The sequence below is a fragment of the Equus przewalskii genome, chromosome 11, assembly GCF_037783145.1.
Source record: "Equus przewalskii isolate Varuska chromosome 11, EquPr2, whole genome shotgun sequence".
Lineage (NCBI taxonomy): Eukaryota > Metazoa > Chordata > Mammalia > Perissodactyla > Equidae > Equus > Equus przewalskii.
The window spans coordinates 243,812-262,412 of NC_091841.1; the positions used below are offsets into that span (position 1 = coordinate 243,812).

Below are 18,601 nucleotides of genomic sequence, written 5' to 3' on the forward strand. Positions count from 1 at the left end.
TGGGACTCAGAGGAAGTTATCTAAAGAGAGAAACAAAGCCACAGAGGCAAACAGCAGACACATTAGAATGTTGCCATCAAACAGGTTGGACTCTTCTGTTTAAATCCATTTTTTTCAAGGAAAAAACCCCCCACACCATTCTAATCAAATTACTGAGTTCTTGTTTTTCTCAATGAACTCCCATTGACTCTCCAATCTCTTTCCCCCCCCAAAAACCCATAACCTTCTTCTACTTAGAATGAGGTGATGCACGTAAAGCACTTAGAACAGTGCGGGGGCACACAGCGCCCAAAAATGCTAGCTAGTATTGGTATCGTGATGGTTATCATTATGTGTCCAGCCCAGGGTAGGTGTGGATGTACTCAGAGCACCCAGGTACTGCTTAGAACCGAGAAACGCCTGCAGATCATGTCTTGTCACAATCTCACACGTCTGCGGAACCCCTTAGAGTTTGCAAAATACTTTCACACCCTCGTCCTGCCTGTTCCTCACAGTACCTGTGAGGAAGAAGATAAAGGTTATGATCCCCACTTCACGATGAGGAACCCAGGGCCCAGGGAGGTCCAGTGCTGGCTTGGCCAGGATCACACTGAGAGTTACTCTGTAGCCACGTATGACTCAAGCCCCTTGACCTCAGATCCAAGGCTCTCTATTCCACGCTGGAAGGAATAGGTCTTGCTCCATCCTCAGGTCTGGGGTGGGCTCCGTCCTCCCAGAGGGACCCCAACAGACAGGAGACCACACAGTAGCTGCTTCTCTCTTCTGAGTTTGTTGATGAACTCTCTCTTTGGTGCTGCTTGGGCAAACATCACCCAGTGCAGCTCTAACTCACCGAGACCTGCGAGGCTTTGACTCCCAGAAGGCCAGAAGGGGGGGGTTAAACACCATGCCATGCTGAAGCACCTGCTAAACACCCCCGCGCCCAGCAGTTCTGAAGTTTGGCGCCTGTACCTTCTTGCCTAAGACGGCTTCTCCCGGGACTTTTTAAAATGAAATGCACCAGTTAACAGAATCAAACGGCCCTTCCTTGAAGTGATGCCAGCAAACAGAAGGTTCTGCTTACTGTCGAAGCATTTAACTTTCAAAGATCTTTCACAACTGTTTTCTTTTTTCAGAAAAAAGTTCATTGCTTTCAAATCCTTTGTGAAACAGGTTTAAAAGTAAAGTTGATTTTTCTCCTATTTTAACAGGATATAATTTCACTTTCCTTTTTTAAAAGCTTGGTTTACATGATCATTACAGAAAATTTGGAAAAGTAGAAAGAAAAGAAAGAGAATCTCATGCCTCCCTCAGCCGTCTCCACATGCACGTCCCCCACATCGAGAAAACCAGGATCCCGCTGGGGCAAATTGACCTCCGGACTGCATTCTAGGAAAGCTTTGACTTGCTCGCTTTTCAGACCTGTGAGCACACTGCAAGTGCAACTTTGCACCTGCTTTCTCTCTTTAACATTATATTAAAGCATTTTTCCATATTGGATAAGGCTGCATATTATTTCCACTAAGATGTGGTATTATAATTTGTTTAACCATAACCCCCCAACTGTTAAGATATAGGTTGTTTATAAATTTTCAGTATTGTAAATAAGGCTTCATCATCTCCTTCCAATTTTGTCGTCACAATCCCCGTGCAGCAGGTGGGACAGACACAGTGACCTCCCCTCATGAAGAAGGACCCTCGCACAGAGACCATCTGCACAAAGAAAGTACATCTGCAGGATTCTCTCCTCGCCACGCCCTGGCATCCTTCGGACCCTCTGGATGGGGTCATTCATAAGTTTAAAAACTTCATCCCACAAGATGGCCTATACTCAATCACAGAAAACACAAGCAGCCACCAACAACTGACCTTCCCAACCAGGACAATCCTATTAGCAAACCTTTCCAAATTTTCAGATTAGGTTTTACTCTTTCATTCTAACAGCCCAAGAGGAGTTGAAAGCCTGGAGACACGGGATTCTGTACTAAAGAAAAGCGGCAACAGGGGTTTGGGGAGGGGCCAGAAGGGCCAGAAACAGGCGTTACCAGGCTTCTCGTCATGCGGAGAGGTTTCACTGTGAACCCTTCTAAGTGACAGTCCCATGACTAAGATGTCACTGTTCCCAAGTTCTATGGAGTACTTTTCTCTTTCTGCTTAGTATCATAGCTGATTACTCTCTTATTTGCTCAATCACTCAACATCTATCCCACAAACATATACTGAATGCTTTATCTGATAGTCACTCCCTTACCAAGTTAGCAAACCGAACCCTCCCTGGGAAGGTGTTCCTAGGTCCCAATTCAGAGTGTGGGTCTGGAGGCGGGGCAGCCGGTTCAGAGCCTGACGGCCTTGTCCCAACTGTGTGAACTTAGGCAAGTGCCCTACCTCTCTGTGCCTGTTTCCTTCTTTCTGAGATGAGGAGAGTAATAATCGCCGTCTGAGGCTTAAAGACAACAATCCGCATAGAGTATTTGGAACACATCCTGGGACACAGTCAGCAGCCAATACATGTTACTTATCATGATTATCATCAAAGTGCACAAAATCTAATTAAGAGGTTTCCGAGTCATATCTTTTTTCTAAACCATGATAAAAACAAATTCTTACATTCCCACTTGTGGTAAACTTATTCTATCTTCCTGGGAAGAGTTCACATTTCTTACAACGACTCTCTTTTCTTCAACCGTCGTTCTCCAGTGAGCACCTGGGCAGCTCAGCTGGCTTTCTTAGCATCGGTCAGACCACTGAGCTTCGCATTAGAGCTCCCCCTGAAGTCTGCCGATTCCCACGGTTACGCATGCGGTTTGGGAGATGACTTATTCAGCATAGTTGCAAAGTGAACACTTTCCCATTAAGATTCCTTACAAATCTAACTACAAGTATAGCTGAGACGCTGAGAGGAGAGAGCAGAGACAGAACAAGAGTTTCTCATACATATATGCTCATATTATACATATATATATACCCACATACACACACACATATATGAGAATAATTTCAGAACCAAAATTAATCCAGAAATGGAAAACCTAAACAAATTAACATAATAAAAGGACCCACTTTTGAAAAAGACACCAGGCCTGGATATTCAGCTGTGTACTAGCTAACTTAAAAAAATAGGTAATTCTAATGTTTTAAACTAATTCAGGCCTTCAAAATATACCAAAACATCTCCTAATTTGTTTTATGAAACCAGTATTGCTTTAATATCAAAATCCAATAAAGATACATTAAACAAATAAACAATGATCAAAAACACGTAAATGAATACCGGACAGCCAAGCAAAACTGTGTGTGTATGTGTTGGGGGAGATTGCAATAAAAAACACAAACCTACATACAATCCAGGACCACATTTGTGCAATTATATAAAAATTACCCATGTGTGTGTATATATATAAAATAAATTATTTAATGTGTAAATTATTAATCAATAATAAAAATGCTGTAAAGTCTGTGGCAGTCAACACAAACACATATACAAGCACATGCACAAAAGATACACACACACAAGAGGAGCATGTAAGACTTTTCATTTAAGGACCAAACAGCACAATCCTAGGCCAAGCTCTAGATTCAGTGTCTTCCTGAAGTTCACATTTGCAGCCCCAACCTTCTTGCACCACCTACATTGTTGCTTATGATAGGCAGAGACCTTCCCATTCATTCTGCATCTCGGAGGATATTTTGTTAGATTGAAAAGAAAATAATCTCGTATTAGAGACATCCAGACAAACTGCAAATTCCAAAACTGCGAATAAGCGAACATAAGCATGTCCAACATCTGTTCCAGTAAACACGAGTCTCACGAGATGATTTGAGGCGAAAAAGATTTGTATTCAAAACAGCTCAGGGAATCTCTTATGGGAGATTCCCAGCAAAGACAAGTACACTAAAGTCTCTGAAAAGCTCTGTGATAAACGGAAGTACTGAGTAATCTAGAAAATACCAAACTGGTTGACTGCGGAACTCTTTCTTCTTTTTCTTTTTTGCACGATACCAGTAATATCCCAAGGAACCACGGCTCTGAAGAACACCTTGAGGGAATTCTAGCTTAAGATCACTCCAGAGTTTGAAGGTTTTGCCCCGGAGCAATTTCAGACGCAGAGGAAAACCAAAGAAGAAATGACGGGTGGACCCAGCCCTCGTGGAATCAGAAACCAAGTTCTTCATCATCATCTAGCTGGTAAGTCCCGCTCCTGCATGTTCGTTTCCCAGTATGCGTTACCAGACTCGTTCACGAACTCCTCTACAGATGCGCATCACTTGAGATGGCAGCAGGTGAGCCCCAGGGAACCTGACAAGAGCTGTGGCAGATGAGGAGGACCAGCGTCATTATACTGACCGGCTCTAAACGCCTTCTTGGGGCACTAAGTTAATTTACGCAAAATGGTAATATCACTAACTTGATCATTTTTCCCCCCTGACTGGAGAGATGAGGAAAATGCCCTGGGGAAAGCTGTGCCATGCTTCACAGACACTGATGTTCTTCCCACGATTAGGCCCTAAAACCTGCAGGTATCTGTGCGGGGGGCCCAAGAAGCCAAACATGTTGCCAGTGTTAATAACAAATATTACTAACTCTTAATTCATATTAATTGGTGACTGATTTAGGCATAAGTTTTACTACAGAAGTCTGACTTCATTACTATGAACATCACTATTGCAGGATTTGTTCATTCAGATTCTTATAAAAAGAAATTATCGAGCATCTCTATTAGGACTGAATAATGATTAAACTAATTGCCACTAAGACAAAAAAAGATGCAACTTAGTCTAAGTAGACAATTTTCAAACCCTCTTAGAAGCACCAAAACTCAACAAGAGAGCCAAGATGTTCAAATCATTTTTATTTATAGTTGATTTGCTTTACTGTTTACATATGTGATCATATCAAGATAGCCTTTATTTTTAAAATTCTATAATTTAGACATTTCTAACCGAGACTACATTTTCTCTCTTTTGGTATAAAATAGTAAGATCTATCTATATTAAGTTTAAACTTATTCCATCAACAAAAGTTCCATTTCTATCTCCCAAGGCCTCGGCTTACCAAGTGATAACCAAAACCACTAGACATAATTTTTCAGTATTGACAACAGATTTTCCTTTATCCTTCCAGTCTCCTCCAGGCCAGTCTGTGACTAGTGACAGCGTCTTGAGATGTCTGACCAAAACGAGGGGCGCCCACAAGAGGGAACTGAATGCTGGTGCTCTCTTCACTTGGCCTTCCTGGCACAGACGCCACTCACTGGGGAGAAGCCAGGACAGACGGCACACCAACTGATGGTAGTCAGGGAGGAGATGCCGTGTGCGTCTGCCTAACTGCCACATCCTTGAAGGGCCAGAGTCCACAGCAAAAGCATCCAAAGCATCCTACCACAGACATGAAACTTATCCTTTCCACATCCATCCAGTAAATCTGCTGAGGACCTGCTGCACGCCGGACAAGAGCATCTACTTAGTGTCTCCTGTAGCCCAGCATTCCTCTAAGTATGGACAAATAGTAACACATTCAACCCTCACAACACTCTATCAGGAAGATGCTTGTGATGGTTGACTGTGTGTCAATTTGACTGGGCCATGGGGGGCCCAGATTAAACAACATTTCTGGGTGTGTCTGGGAGGGTGTGTCTGGATGAGACTTGCATTTGGATTGGTGGACTCAGCACCGTGGACTGCCCTCTCCAAGGTGGGCGGCCTCCTCCAATCCCTTCAGGGATTACACAGAACAAACATCTGAGCGAGAGAGGATCTGTTCCCCTCCCACCTGTTGAGCTGGGACATGTGTCTCCTCCTGCCCCTGCACTGGGATTACACCACGGGCTCCCCCGCTTCTCAGGTCTTCGGATTTGGGCTGGAACTACAACACGGGTTTTCCAGGGTCTCCAGCTTGCCAGCTGCAGACAGTGGGACTTCTCAGCCTCCATAATCACGTGAGCCCAATCCTCACAATAAATCTCCATTTGTGTGTGTATATATATCCCAGGCAGTGTGGCCCCAGAGACCATGTTCTTAACCACAGCTATATCCTGCCTTGATATAGAGCAGCACATAAGATGAGGCCCCACACCCCAACACATATTCTTTAAGGAACTTGAAAAAGGCCCACCTTTCAAAGATCTCACTTTTTAAAAACAAATCGCTTAGCACAAGACTTCCAAACGCTAGTCCAAACTCCAATCCAATGCCTTGTTTTCACCCAACCAAGATGAAACAAGAGATATAACTATAATTGTGTGTGTGTGTGTGTGCACACGCGCGTTGTCACCAACTTTCTTGGTCTACAGTACAAGCCTCCATTTTTAGTGTCAAAATTCCTTTCTGTTCTAAATTATAATGACAGCAGGTGTAACCATTGTTTTGTTCATGCCCTTACTTGACAAAATTAAAAGTTAGCAAATCTAAACTGGGCTTCCAAAGTTCTTTTTACTAGTCTGTGAGCTCTCCAAGTCTGAAAATCAGTGATCTACTTTTTTTGAAGCAGACCTGAAGTTTCCTTTCATAGGGAAGTACCACTGAAACAGGCATTTCACACTTGTCACTGATGGAGTGGGGGAGCTGGGAGGAAATGTGAGCAGGGCCTGACCTCAGAGCAGGAGCAGCGGCCTCCACAGAACATTCTGACTCTAAGGGTTGGGAGGGGCCAGTCTGGATGACCAAGGCAAAACTCTCCCGTCCTCTGATGGCCCCAAAAGAAAGAGGAGCCCTCCTGAGATGAAGAGTTTATCCAGCTGGTTTTCCACACCTCCTGCTCCAGTACCATTATAAATGCACAGCTTGTTGAAGTTAAAAACACACACTATTATCCTCAAGATAAATAACAGACAATTCTAACTTCTACTCTGCATTGTTGACACTATTATTTCCACAGTAAATAATTGTTAGAGGCATTACTAGTGAAACAGTGGCATGAATTGTTGACTTCTTACAAATACCAAGAGAAATTAAATGTTTCTTGTGGCACTTGGTTGGGTTGTTAATTACTTGTAATTGAGCCTGAAATCCTGGCTCTTTTCAAAAATAAAAATAGTGACAAACATATGTCACTGTCACATATAGAAATCAACATTTCTATTACATAGCCTTCATTAAAATCTATTTTCTCTCAAACTGGATTGAAATATTAAATAATTTAACCCTAAATCTCTTTGAGTAGGGTGAATTTGTTACGTTTTTATTCAGAATTCTGAGACTTTAACTGGTTATTTTTCATGCCAACCTCTATCATGTAATTCCCATTTTCAAACACCCAGTCTATTTAAGAATAGAAAAAGCACTACACATGTGGAAAAAAAGTAATTTAAATCAGTGCCAAAAGAACTATTGGGAAAAAATGAAATTTAATAAAAAAGGTAAAGATTATTTTATAGCTTTAACTGCAACTTTAGAGCATTTTAACAGTGCTGAACAATGTAACTGACTTTATAATATCAAAACAGGTAGAAAGCAAAAGAATAACTTTATTCTGTGAATCCAAAAGTCAGAGATCTTCACAGCGCCTCAACTACAACCACTAACTATGTACAGGACAAAGTCAGAGCCCAGACTGCTTGAAAAGCAATTAACAGAACAGATTAACGCAAAGCAGTCTCCAATACGTAGTCGGCTCTGCTGGGAGTCCATCCAACTCAGTGAACTCAAAGATAAAACGAGCATCATGGAAAGCTCGCGCTTGCCGAGGGAGCAGACACCTCAGGCGCAGGCCAGGAGACACGGGTCTGACCACGGCTCTCCTGCCTGCTCCCTTTTAGATGTGAAGCAAATCACTGTGCCCAACTGGGGCCAGGTTCCTCTTCTGTCACATGAGACAGTAAAATGTAGTCATCTGTAAAAGCCCATTAATTATGGCATGAGTTAAACCAAAAAATCGTTTTTTAAATAGTTCTATCACCCTAGACACAGTTTAATCTTGCTCAACAAAAATTTTCTTTGCTCTAAAACCGCTCCTCTACCATCCAGCAATTTATAAAAGCCCCAGACCAGAAGGAAAACAATAAAAACATAGAATTAAGTCCTGAGGACTTGGAATTAGGTAAACTAAGTGATAATGAGTTCAGAGCAGCTATAATCAAAAAACTCAATGAGGTAGAGAGAAAGACAGAGAAACAAGCCGAGTTCTGGAGTTACTTCACAAAAGAGATTGAAATCATAAAGAAGAATCAAACAGAATTACTTGTGATGAAAAACACAATGGACCAGATAAAACAGAATACGGATTCCCTGAATGCCCGTGTAGACAACATAGAGGAGAAAATAAGCATAATCAAAGATAGACAGGCTGAATGGCGCCAGACAGAGGAAGAAAGAGAACTAAGAATTTTAAAAAATGAGGAAAATCTCCGAGAGATAATGGATTCAATGAGGAGTAAGAACATAAGGATCATAGGAATTCCCGAGAATATGGAAAAGGAAAATGGAGCAGAAAGTGTGCTTAACGAAATTATTGAAGAGAACTTCCCAAATCTAGGGATCGACAGAGAAATGTGTGTAGAGGAGGGTTTTAGATCTCCTAGACTTGTCAATGTAAAAAGAGCTACCCCACGGCACATAGTAGTAAAGTTGGCAAAAAGGAAAGATAAGGAAAGAATACTCAGGGAAGTAAGAAAAAAAATGAGAATGACCTGTAAAGGAGCCCCTATCAGACTGTCAGCGGATTTCTCTACAGAAACCCTACAAGCTAGGAGAGAATGGAGTGACATATTCAAAGCTTTAAAGGATAAAAATCTTCAGCCAAGAATACTCTATCCAGCAAGAATTTCCTTCATATATGAGGTAGAAATTAAATCTTTTCCAGACAAACAAAAGTTAAGGGAATTTGTAACTAAAAGCCCTCCATTACAAGAAATCCTCAAGAAGGCTCTCATACCTGAAAAAAGAAAAAAGAGAGAAAGGGAACACAATACACAGACTAGGGAGATCGATGGATAGAACCAGAACAGGATAGCAAATATTCAATTATAGCATTAGGGTAAAGGTAAGGAAACTACCAAAACAAGGATGATCTTAGCACTCTAACTACCAATTAATAAGACGAGTTGGAATAAAAAAAATGAAAATAATTATTTAGGAGGGGAAGAGCAAAGGGTCTAAATCAGTATTGGTCAAGTAAGTAAGAGACCACCAGAGAATAGACTATATTATACACGAGATTCTAAATACAAACTTCAAGGTAGACACTAAAATAAAGTACTGAACAGAGTCATAAATCATAAATAAGGAAAAATCTAAGAAACACAGCATAAGAAATTGCAGTATTAAATGGGTAGTCTAAAGCAAACAGGACAAGAAACACAGGAAAACAAGATAATGAGCGACAGATTAACAGCATTAAGTCCACATGCATCAATAATCACTCTCAATGTGAACGGATTGAACTCTCCAATAAAAAGACACAGAGTGGCAAAATGGATTAAAGAACAAGATCCAACAATTTGTTGCCTCCAGGAAACACACCTCAGCCCCAAGGACAAACACAGACTCAGGGTGAAGGGGTGGAGGACAATACTTCAAGCAAATAGCAAGGAAAAAAAGGCAGGTGTTGCAATTCTCATATCAGACCAAGTGGATTTCAAAATAAGAGAGGTAAAGAGAGACACAAAGGGACAATATATAATGATCAAAGGGACACTTCATCAAGAAGAAATAACGCTTATAAATATCTATGCACCCAACACAGGAGCACCAAGATTCATAAAGCAACTATTAACAGACCTAAAGGAAGATGTTAAAAACAACACAATAATAGTAGGGGACCTCAACACCCCACTCACATCAATGGACAGATCATCCAGACAGAAAATCAACAAGGAAATAGTGGAGCTAAATGAAAAACTGAAACAATTGGACTTAATAGACATATATAGATCAATTCACCCTGAAAGAGCTGAATACACATTCTTCTCAAGTGCACATGGAACCTTCTCTAGGATAGACCATATGTTGGGAAACAAGGCAAGCCTCTACAAATTTAAAAAAATTGAAATAATAACAAGCATCTTCTCAGATCATAGTGCTATAAGGCTAGAAATTAATTACAAGAAAAAAGCTGAGAAAGGCACAAAGATGTGGAGACTAAACAACACACTACTGAACAAGCAATGGATCATTGAAGAAATTAAAGAAGAAATAAAAAAATACCTGGAAACAAATGAAAATGATAGCATGCCATACCAACTAATATGGGATACAGCAAAAGCTGTATTAAGAGGAAAATTCATCGCAATACAGGCACATCTTAACAAACAAGAAAAATCCCAAATAAGCAACCTTAAAGCACACCTAACTGAACTAGAGAAAAAAGAAAAAATGAAGCCCAAAGTCAGCAGAAGGAGAGAAATAATAAAAATCAGAGCAGAAATAAATACTATTGAAATGAAAAAGGCAGTAGAAAGGATCAATGAGACAAAGAGCTGGTTTTTTGAGAAGATAAATAAAATTGACAAACCACTAGCCAGACTTACAAAGAAAAAAAGGGAGAAAGCTCAAATAAACAAAATCAGAAATGAGCGAGGAGAAATAACAACAGACTCTGCAGAAATACAACAGATTATAAGAGAATACTACAAAAAACTATATGCCAACAGAATGGATAACCTAGAGGAAATGGATAAATTCTTGGACTCCTACAATCTCCCAAAGCTCACTCAAGAAGAGGCAGACAATTTGAACAGACAAATCACAAGGAAAGAGATTGAAACAGCAATCAAAAACATCCCAAAGAATAAAACCCCAGACCAGATGGCTTTCCTGGGGAATTCTACCAAACTTTCAGAGAGGATTTAATACCTATCCTTTTCAAGCTATTCCAAAAAATTAGGGAAGATGGAACACTTCCTAACACATTCTATGAGGCCAACATCACGCTGATACCCAAACCTGACAAGGACACCACGAAAAAAGAGAACTACAGGCCAACATCACTGATGAACATAGATGCAAAAATTCTCAACAAAATTTCGGCAACCAGAATTCAGCAATTCATCAAAAGGATCATACATCAGGATCAGGTGGGATTCATACCAGGGACACAGGGATGGTTCAACATCCGCAAATCAATCAACGTGATACACCACATCAACAAACTGAGGAATAAAAACCACACGATCATCTCAATAGATGCAGAAAAGGCATTTGACAAGATCCAACAGCCATTTATGATAAAAAACTCTGAACAAAATGGGCATAGAAGGAAACTACCTCAACATAATAAAGGCCATATACGACAAACCCATAGCCAACATCATACTCAATGGGCAAAAACTGAACCCCATCCCCCTGAAAACAGGAACGAGACAAGGATGCCCTCTATCACCACTCTTATTTAACATAGTACTGGAGGTCCTGGCCAGAGCAATCAGGCAAGAAAAAGGAATAAAAGGAATCTAAACAGGGAGGGAAGAAGTGAAACTCTTGCTGTTTGCAGACGACATGATCTTATATATAGAAAACCCAAAGAATCCATTGGAAAACTGTTAGAAGTAAACAACTACAGCAAAGTTGCAGGGTATAAAATCAATTTGCATAAATCAGTAGCATTTCTATACTCCAGTAATGAACCAACAGAAAAAGAACTCAAGAATACAATACCATTCACAATCGCAACAAAAAGAATAAAATACCTTGGGGTAAATTTAACTAAGGAAGTGAAGGACCTATATAATGAAAATTACAAGGCCTTTCTGAGAGAACTGGATATGACATAAGGAGATGGAAAGACATTCCATGTACATGGATTGGAAGAATAAACATAGTTAAAATGTCCGTTCTACCTAAAGCAATCTACAGATTCAATGCCATCCCAATCAGAATCCCAATGACATTCTTTACAGAATTAGAGCAGAGAATCCTAAAATTCATACGGGGCAACAAAAGACCCCGAATTTCTAAAGCAATCCTGAGAAAAAAAGAACAAAACGGGAGGCATCACAATCCCTGACTTCAAAACATACTACAAAGCTACAGTAATCAAAACAGCATGGTACTGGTACAAAAACAGGTGCACAGATCAATGGAACAGAATTGAAAGCCCAGAAATAAAACCACACATCTATGGTCAGCTAATCTTCGACAAAGGAGCTGAGGGCATACAATGGAGAAAAGAAAGTCTTTTCAACAAATGGTGCTGGGAAAACTGGAAAGCCACATGTAAAAGAATGAAAATTGACCATTCTTTTTCACCATTCACCAAAATAAACTCAAAACGGATCAAAGACCTAAAGCTGAGACCTGAAACCATAAGGCTTCTGGAAGAAAATGTAGGCAGTACACTCTTTGACATCAGTATTAAAAGGATGTTTTTGGACACCATGCCTTCTCAGAGAAGGGAAACAATATAACAAATAAACAAATGGGACTTCATCAGATTAAAGAGCTTCTTCAAGACAAATGAAAACAGGATTGAAACAAAAAAACAACCCACTAACTGGGAAAAAATATTTGCAAGTCATATATCTGACAAAGACTTAATATCCATAATATATAAAGAACTCTCGCAACTCAACAACAAAACATCAAACAACCCAATCAAAAAATGGGCTGGAGACATGAACAGACATTTCTCCAAAGAAGATATACGGATGGCCAATAGGCACATGAAAAGATGCTCATCACCGCTGATCATCAGGGAAATGCAAATCAAAACTACACTAAGATATCACCTTACACCCGTTAGAATGACAAAAATATCTAAAACTAATAGCAACAAATGTTGGAGAGGTTGTGGAGAAAAAGGAACCCTCATAAACTGCTGGTGGGAATGCAAACTGGTGCATCCACTATGGAAAACAGCATGGAGATTCCTCAAAAAATTAAAAATAGAACTACCATACGATCCAGCCATCCCACTACTGGGTATTTATCCAAAGAGCTTGAAGTCAGCAATCCCAAAAGTCCTGTGCACCCCAATGTTTATTGCAGCATTATTTACAATAGCCAAGACATGGAAGCAACCTAAGTGCCCATAAACAGATGAATGGATAAAGAAGATGTGGTACATATATACAATGGAATACTACTCAGCTGCAAAACAGAACAAAATCATCCCATTTGCAATAACATGGATGGACCTTGAGGGAATTATGTTAAGTGAAATAAGCCAGCTAGAGAAGGATAATCTGTGTATGACTCCACTCATATGAGGAATTTAAAATTATGGACTAAGAACAGTTTAGTGGCTACCAGGGGAAAGGTGGGGTGGGGGGTGGGCACAAAGGGTCAAGTGGTGCACCTACAACATGACTGACAAACATTAATGTACAACTGAAATTTCACAAGATTGTAACCTATTATTAACTCAATAAAAAAAAAATTTTTTTTTGCTCTATCTTTTAAGTCTCTTTTAATCGCCAGGTTTGGTTCTCCCCTCCATTTCTTTTGTTCCCTTATAACATCGCTGATGAAGAACCTGGGCCCCGGAACCTGCGGTGCTCCACAGTCTGGATGGCCAATGCACAACGGTGCAGTTCCACATGCTCCTCTGTCCTCTGCGCTTTCTGCAATTGGAAAGTTGGCTCCAGAAATGGAAGTATTTACAACCTCACTTTTATTAATGTATAATGTTTTTAAGTGGGAAGTAACAGAAAGAAAAAGGCATTTAAATGAGGCCTGTATGAACTGTACCCTCCTCTTCCTCATGCGCCTAGAGCACCCCTCTTTCCCAGGAGGAGTCACATGAGATGACCACTGTCCCTACCAACACCAAAGATTCTTCTCACTAGAAAGCCAGCTCTGGGCGCCTATGCATTAGAGAGATGGATTTTATCCCAGTTCTGGTCTTTGCAAAAGTTTCCCTTCGTCCTTCTATTTGCATTTGTCTCCTTTCTTCCTAGACCTCTAGCGCCCCTACATACAGAGCTCTTACATAAAGTGGCCCTGCCATATGGAGGCTGCCATCAGTAACCATTCCAGGAGGCAGCCCTTCAGCAGAAATAATAGAAATATACTGCCTGAGAAGTTTAAGCCCACCTCTCCTGGGGAAATAATCTCCAGAAGGCAACTTTAAAACAGCATCCAGCAGGAAAGGTGGAAAGCGAGAGATGTCTCCTAGCATTGTTGTTGAGGAAACAATTCTGTCAGTAGCCATTACAGCTGCATCATCTGCAAAAACAAGTGTTCTGCAGGCAGAGCCACTGTTCCAAAGCTGTGCCATTTGTAAATATAGTTGAGAAATGTGAACTGAAGATGTGACCTCACTCAATATCAGATTTGAGGGTGACAGCAATTAGGAACATTGACTATAATTTGAGCTGAGAATGCAAGGATCTTTTTCCAGTCCAAATATAACAGCAGAAAACATATTTTCAAAAAGTGAAATAACTCCCTGTTGCCTGCCACTGCACAGTTGCAAAGGGAGCCAGTCTAACTCTAGGCTCTCAGACCAACATGGCTACTTCCATGTCTTTCCTCAAAGAATTGTCAATTCTTCAGCCATAGGAGAAATTAAAGGCTAGATTATACAGAGGTCAGGAAATAAACAAGGTTTTTGTAAAAGAATGAATAATTATAGAGAAAAAGGGCAGAGGAGGGCATTTATTTTTTTCTTCAAAATTTCAGGGAATTAGGAATAATGGCTTGACATATCCCATCCCTCCAAGGAAAGTACGAGGAAGAAAAATTGGTAGACAGCTGGGCCTTGATTTCTTACTTAAAGATGGCTAATTGGTCGAATCTCAAAGGTGGATTGTCTCCAGCTTATCGGCAGTGGCTGCCTGGAGTGTTGTGAAGGAGTCTGAGCACAGTCCCAGATCAGCAGGGAATCGTGCAGGGATCAATTAGCAACGTCTGCCATGGATGCTCTATTTGTGGAACGGCAGCATGAGTGGACAGATATTCAGCACCCCTGACAAGGTGATCTCTGAGGTTTCTTCCACATCTAGCCTGGCTCCATTCATCTTCAGAAGATGAAACCAGGGCCAAGTGTGGTTAAGTGACTTGTCCACTGTCTAGCACTGGGCCTGTCTGAACTAGAGGCTGGTCCTGGATTCCCAAGGACAGCGCTCTGTCCACCACCAGATGCATCATGTTACTCTTCTGAAGCATCAACTGAGAGACAGAGGAGAGAAAACAGAGTGAGGAGGGCCAAGAGAGGAGACTAAAGAATGATTGAGGGACTCAGTGAAAAAGAGGAAAAGACCAGCAGGATTAATAGAGATGGGCTAGGAAACACGTGATTCCCAGGTTGCAGCTGGCATGCAATTAAGATGTCTCCACACCTGGTGAATGAAAGATATTGCCGATTTCCTCCTCACCACCCACCTACGAGAACCTACTTGCATCACCTCCCCTCCGTCCCTGAGCATCAGCTCTCACAGCCCCAAATGAGCAGACCACTGATCATGTGAATGTGGGCCAGATGCTTGCACCAGGAATGGAAAACTGGCCCGAGCTGGTCCAACTGAACTTTTCCCCAGGAATTTGAAACTGGGACCTGGAGACACTTGTCATTCTATATCGAGTACTTTACTAGGGAAGTGATACAAAACAGGACGGCAAGTTTGGCACACATGCTTGCCAAAACAGACAACGCTGATTTGAAGAGAGAGAAGAATGAAACAGATACAAGGAGCTGTAGGTGTAAAACACAATGTAAACTTAAGAAGGCTAAGTTAGAGATTAGCTGCTCCAGTTCCACCTTTCAGGGGGCCTCAGCTATGCTCCAATCACTGGGTTCCATGAGATACCCTCGCATACATTCCGAAATACAAGCTTTTTTTACCTCAACTAGCTGAGGGGGGTGCTGTTCCCTACAAGCAAATATCACCCTCGGCTAAGTCAGCTGACCCCTGGCTGGCTTTGCATTTCTGTGAACATAGAATACTGCTGTTGGGGAGGAGGGATGAGAACGGTCTCCTGTGAGGGGTCAAATGTTCTGAGAAAATCCAAATTAGTATGCTAACCTTTCCAATAATACACTGCCTTTTATCCACCAAGTAAGGCAGTTAGGCAATGAATCAAATTAAACAAGATATCAGCTACTTAAAATCTACTCTGATGATTAGCTTCATACATGAATGTGAAACAAGTTTATGTTATTTATTTATTACCGTGCATTTCATGCACGACAACCTTAGAGTTGGGCCTGCAAAATCCTGAAAACACAGCATCCATTTGCTATTCACAAATTACTAAAAATCCCAGATGGTAAAGCCTTTTAAATCTAGCGCAGGAAAAATCAGTGTCTGTCTCCTGAGCAAGATCCCAGGGTTGTAAAACGGGCTGGTGGTGTACAAAGAGCTCATAAAACTGAGTAAACAAAGCACCAGCAGGCGCTGAGGCAAAGCACATTGAAAGACTGCTCTCAAGCCTCGTGGAAGAGCGAAACCATGCAAAGTCGGGAGAAATGAACGCTTTCAAAAGAGAAGGACTTTTTGTAGGGATTGGATTTGCTCTGAAGTCCTTCAAATCTTGCACAGAAAATGGGAATGTTGAGGGAAAACCCTGTGGAGACGTCACCAAGGCCAGCACTGGTCTGTGCACATCTGTAAGACTCCTGCAGTTTGCAGAGTTGATCAGCCTGTAGCTCCCACCACACATTCTGGGAAACTAATTCTCCAAACTAAATTCTTCATTGTTTCAGATTTTTCCAGTGATCTTGCATAAAATACCACTATAGTTTTACTGAGTTTATTCTTCCTTTAGTTTACTCCAAACCAATGTCTAACGTTTAATCTCTAAAGAGAAAAACCTCATGCTTTCCCAGGTTGTCAATCTTTAAGTAAACCAAGTGCCTCAAAAGAGATATCTAGAACAGCAAAGGGCACTTACGTAGCTCACACTGCAACATAACTCAGTCTTTCTAAGCGAGGTGCCCTTGCAACTGGTGCTGAAAGAGCGGTCGCTTCATCTCCCTTTGCCATTTACCTTCTGGAATGTCTGTCCAGATACCTTAGATTAGGCTATGAATAAAATAATATGCTAAGTATTCTTTTTTTTTTTTTTTTTGAGGAAGATTAGTCCTGAGCTAACTTCTGCTGCCAATCCTCCTCTTTTTGCTGAGGAAGACTGGCCTTGGGCTAACATCTGTGCCCATCTTCTTCTACTTTATATGAGGGACACCTGCCACAGCATGGCTTGCCAAGCAGTGCCATGTCCGCACCCCAGATCCAAACTGGAGAACCCCGTGCTGCCAAAGCGGAACATGTGAACTCAACTGATGTGCCGCCAGGAGGCCCCATAAGTAAAATAATATGGAAGAGTCGAGCCGTCTTGACTTTCATGTTGAGACAGCAGAGGGTCTTGTACAAGGTAAATGACCAATAAATAGTCACCATTTTGTCCAGCTGTAGAAGACACCTTTGGAGCATCTGTCCAGCACACGGCCCCTTCTCTCCCAAACGCCCCCTCCTGAAAACATGAGGTTGGTTCACTACCTGTCCCCCCATTGCTGACTGGCTGAAGAGTGAACACCTGCTCCAGGGCGAGCCAATCACTTCTGGCCTCACAGCAGTCAGGTCATCTCTGGGCCACAGAGCACTTCACTTAGCTGTGTGTGGGACACTGGGTTCTGTGCTGCCATTTCGGGTTGGCTATTTGTCCCACGAACCCAGAGAGAGTTCTCAGATAAACATAAAAGAGCAGACCAGAGAGAAGCAGACATGAGAGAACTTGGGGGTAGAAGAAAGGAGGAGAGAGACAGAGACAGACGATAGAAACAGAGAGGGCGAGCCCTGGAGCTGCTGGCTCTTCTCTCACCAAGCCCAGCTGCACTCTCCCTTCTGGGGTTCCATGATACACCCCTGAAGGGTTCCCTGACAACCCCCATCTCTCAGCTAGTGTGTGTTCCTGGCGACCAAGGACACCGACCACGCAAACCTTTTGTATGATAGCAAACCACGCCATGCCCCCACTGTGAGGGAAAATGTCTAACTCTCCAGTGGAAAACTCCACTTCTCCACCAGGGGATTCTCCTTTGAGTTGGAAAATATTTATTTTCATTTTATCCCATTTTTGCATCTATTTGTGAACAGTTCAGTACAGTCCCAAACACCTCATAACATTTTCAAATTCACTTTTTCTTGAAGACATTTGATGAGACTTTACTATAAATCTAGAGCAGAGATTCCCAGCTGACACTTCTGACCGCAGTGTGGGGAGGGCCTGGGAGAAGGTGCTGCTGATGCCCCTGTCCCTCACCTCCTGAGGTCAACCGCAGCACACCATCAAGAGGGCACGGGGAGGGGCCGGAGCCAACACGCGACACCAACAAACACCAGCTGCGCTCAGATTTCTCGGCCCTGTGCAAGTTTCCCTTGGCTTTCTCTTCTCTCTTCAGTCTCAGTGGGTATGAACATGAGCCTTGGGATCTGCCAGACCCAGGCAAAAATCCCAGCTCTGCACTTACTCACTGTGTGACTTGGGCAAGCTGTTTTACCTCTCTCTCAGTCTCAGTCTCCTCGCTCATGAACTCCCTTCCTCACACAGTCGATGGAAGGACTACAGGAGACAGTGCACTAACAGGGTTAGAATAGTGCCAAGCACACAGTAACCATTAAAACTAACTGATTGTGCTTTGCAGGTATGTGTGACCACGTGACTAAGTTCTCACCAATGGAATGTAAACAATAGTAATGCTCTATTTCTTACAGAGAAAATGCTGTGCCTCCACTCTTTCCCACCCTCCCTT

At 41.9% G+C, this 18,601-nt stretch overlaps 1 protein-coding gene and 1 long non-coding RNA gene across 3 annotated transcripts in view; one reads left to right on the forward strand and one right to left on the reverse strand.

Annotated features, from left to right (window-relative positions):
• LOC139074432 (uncharacterized) overlaps nt 1-6,388 on the forward strand; it is a 28,045-nt gene extending 21,657 nt beyond the window's left edge. The window contains exons 2-3 of the long non-coding RNA XR_011524038.1: nt 3,983-4,165; nt 5,102-6,388. This is a non-coding gene — a long non-coding RNA (uncharacterized lncRNA). The remainder of the gene's footprint in view (nt 1-3,982; nt 4,166-5,101) is intronic.
• KIAA1549L (KIAA1549 like) overlaps nt 1-18,601 on the reverse strand; it is a 274,267-nt gene that overhangs the window by 124,658 nt on the left and 131,008 nt on the right. The window lies entirely within an intron of this gene.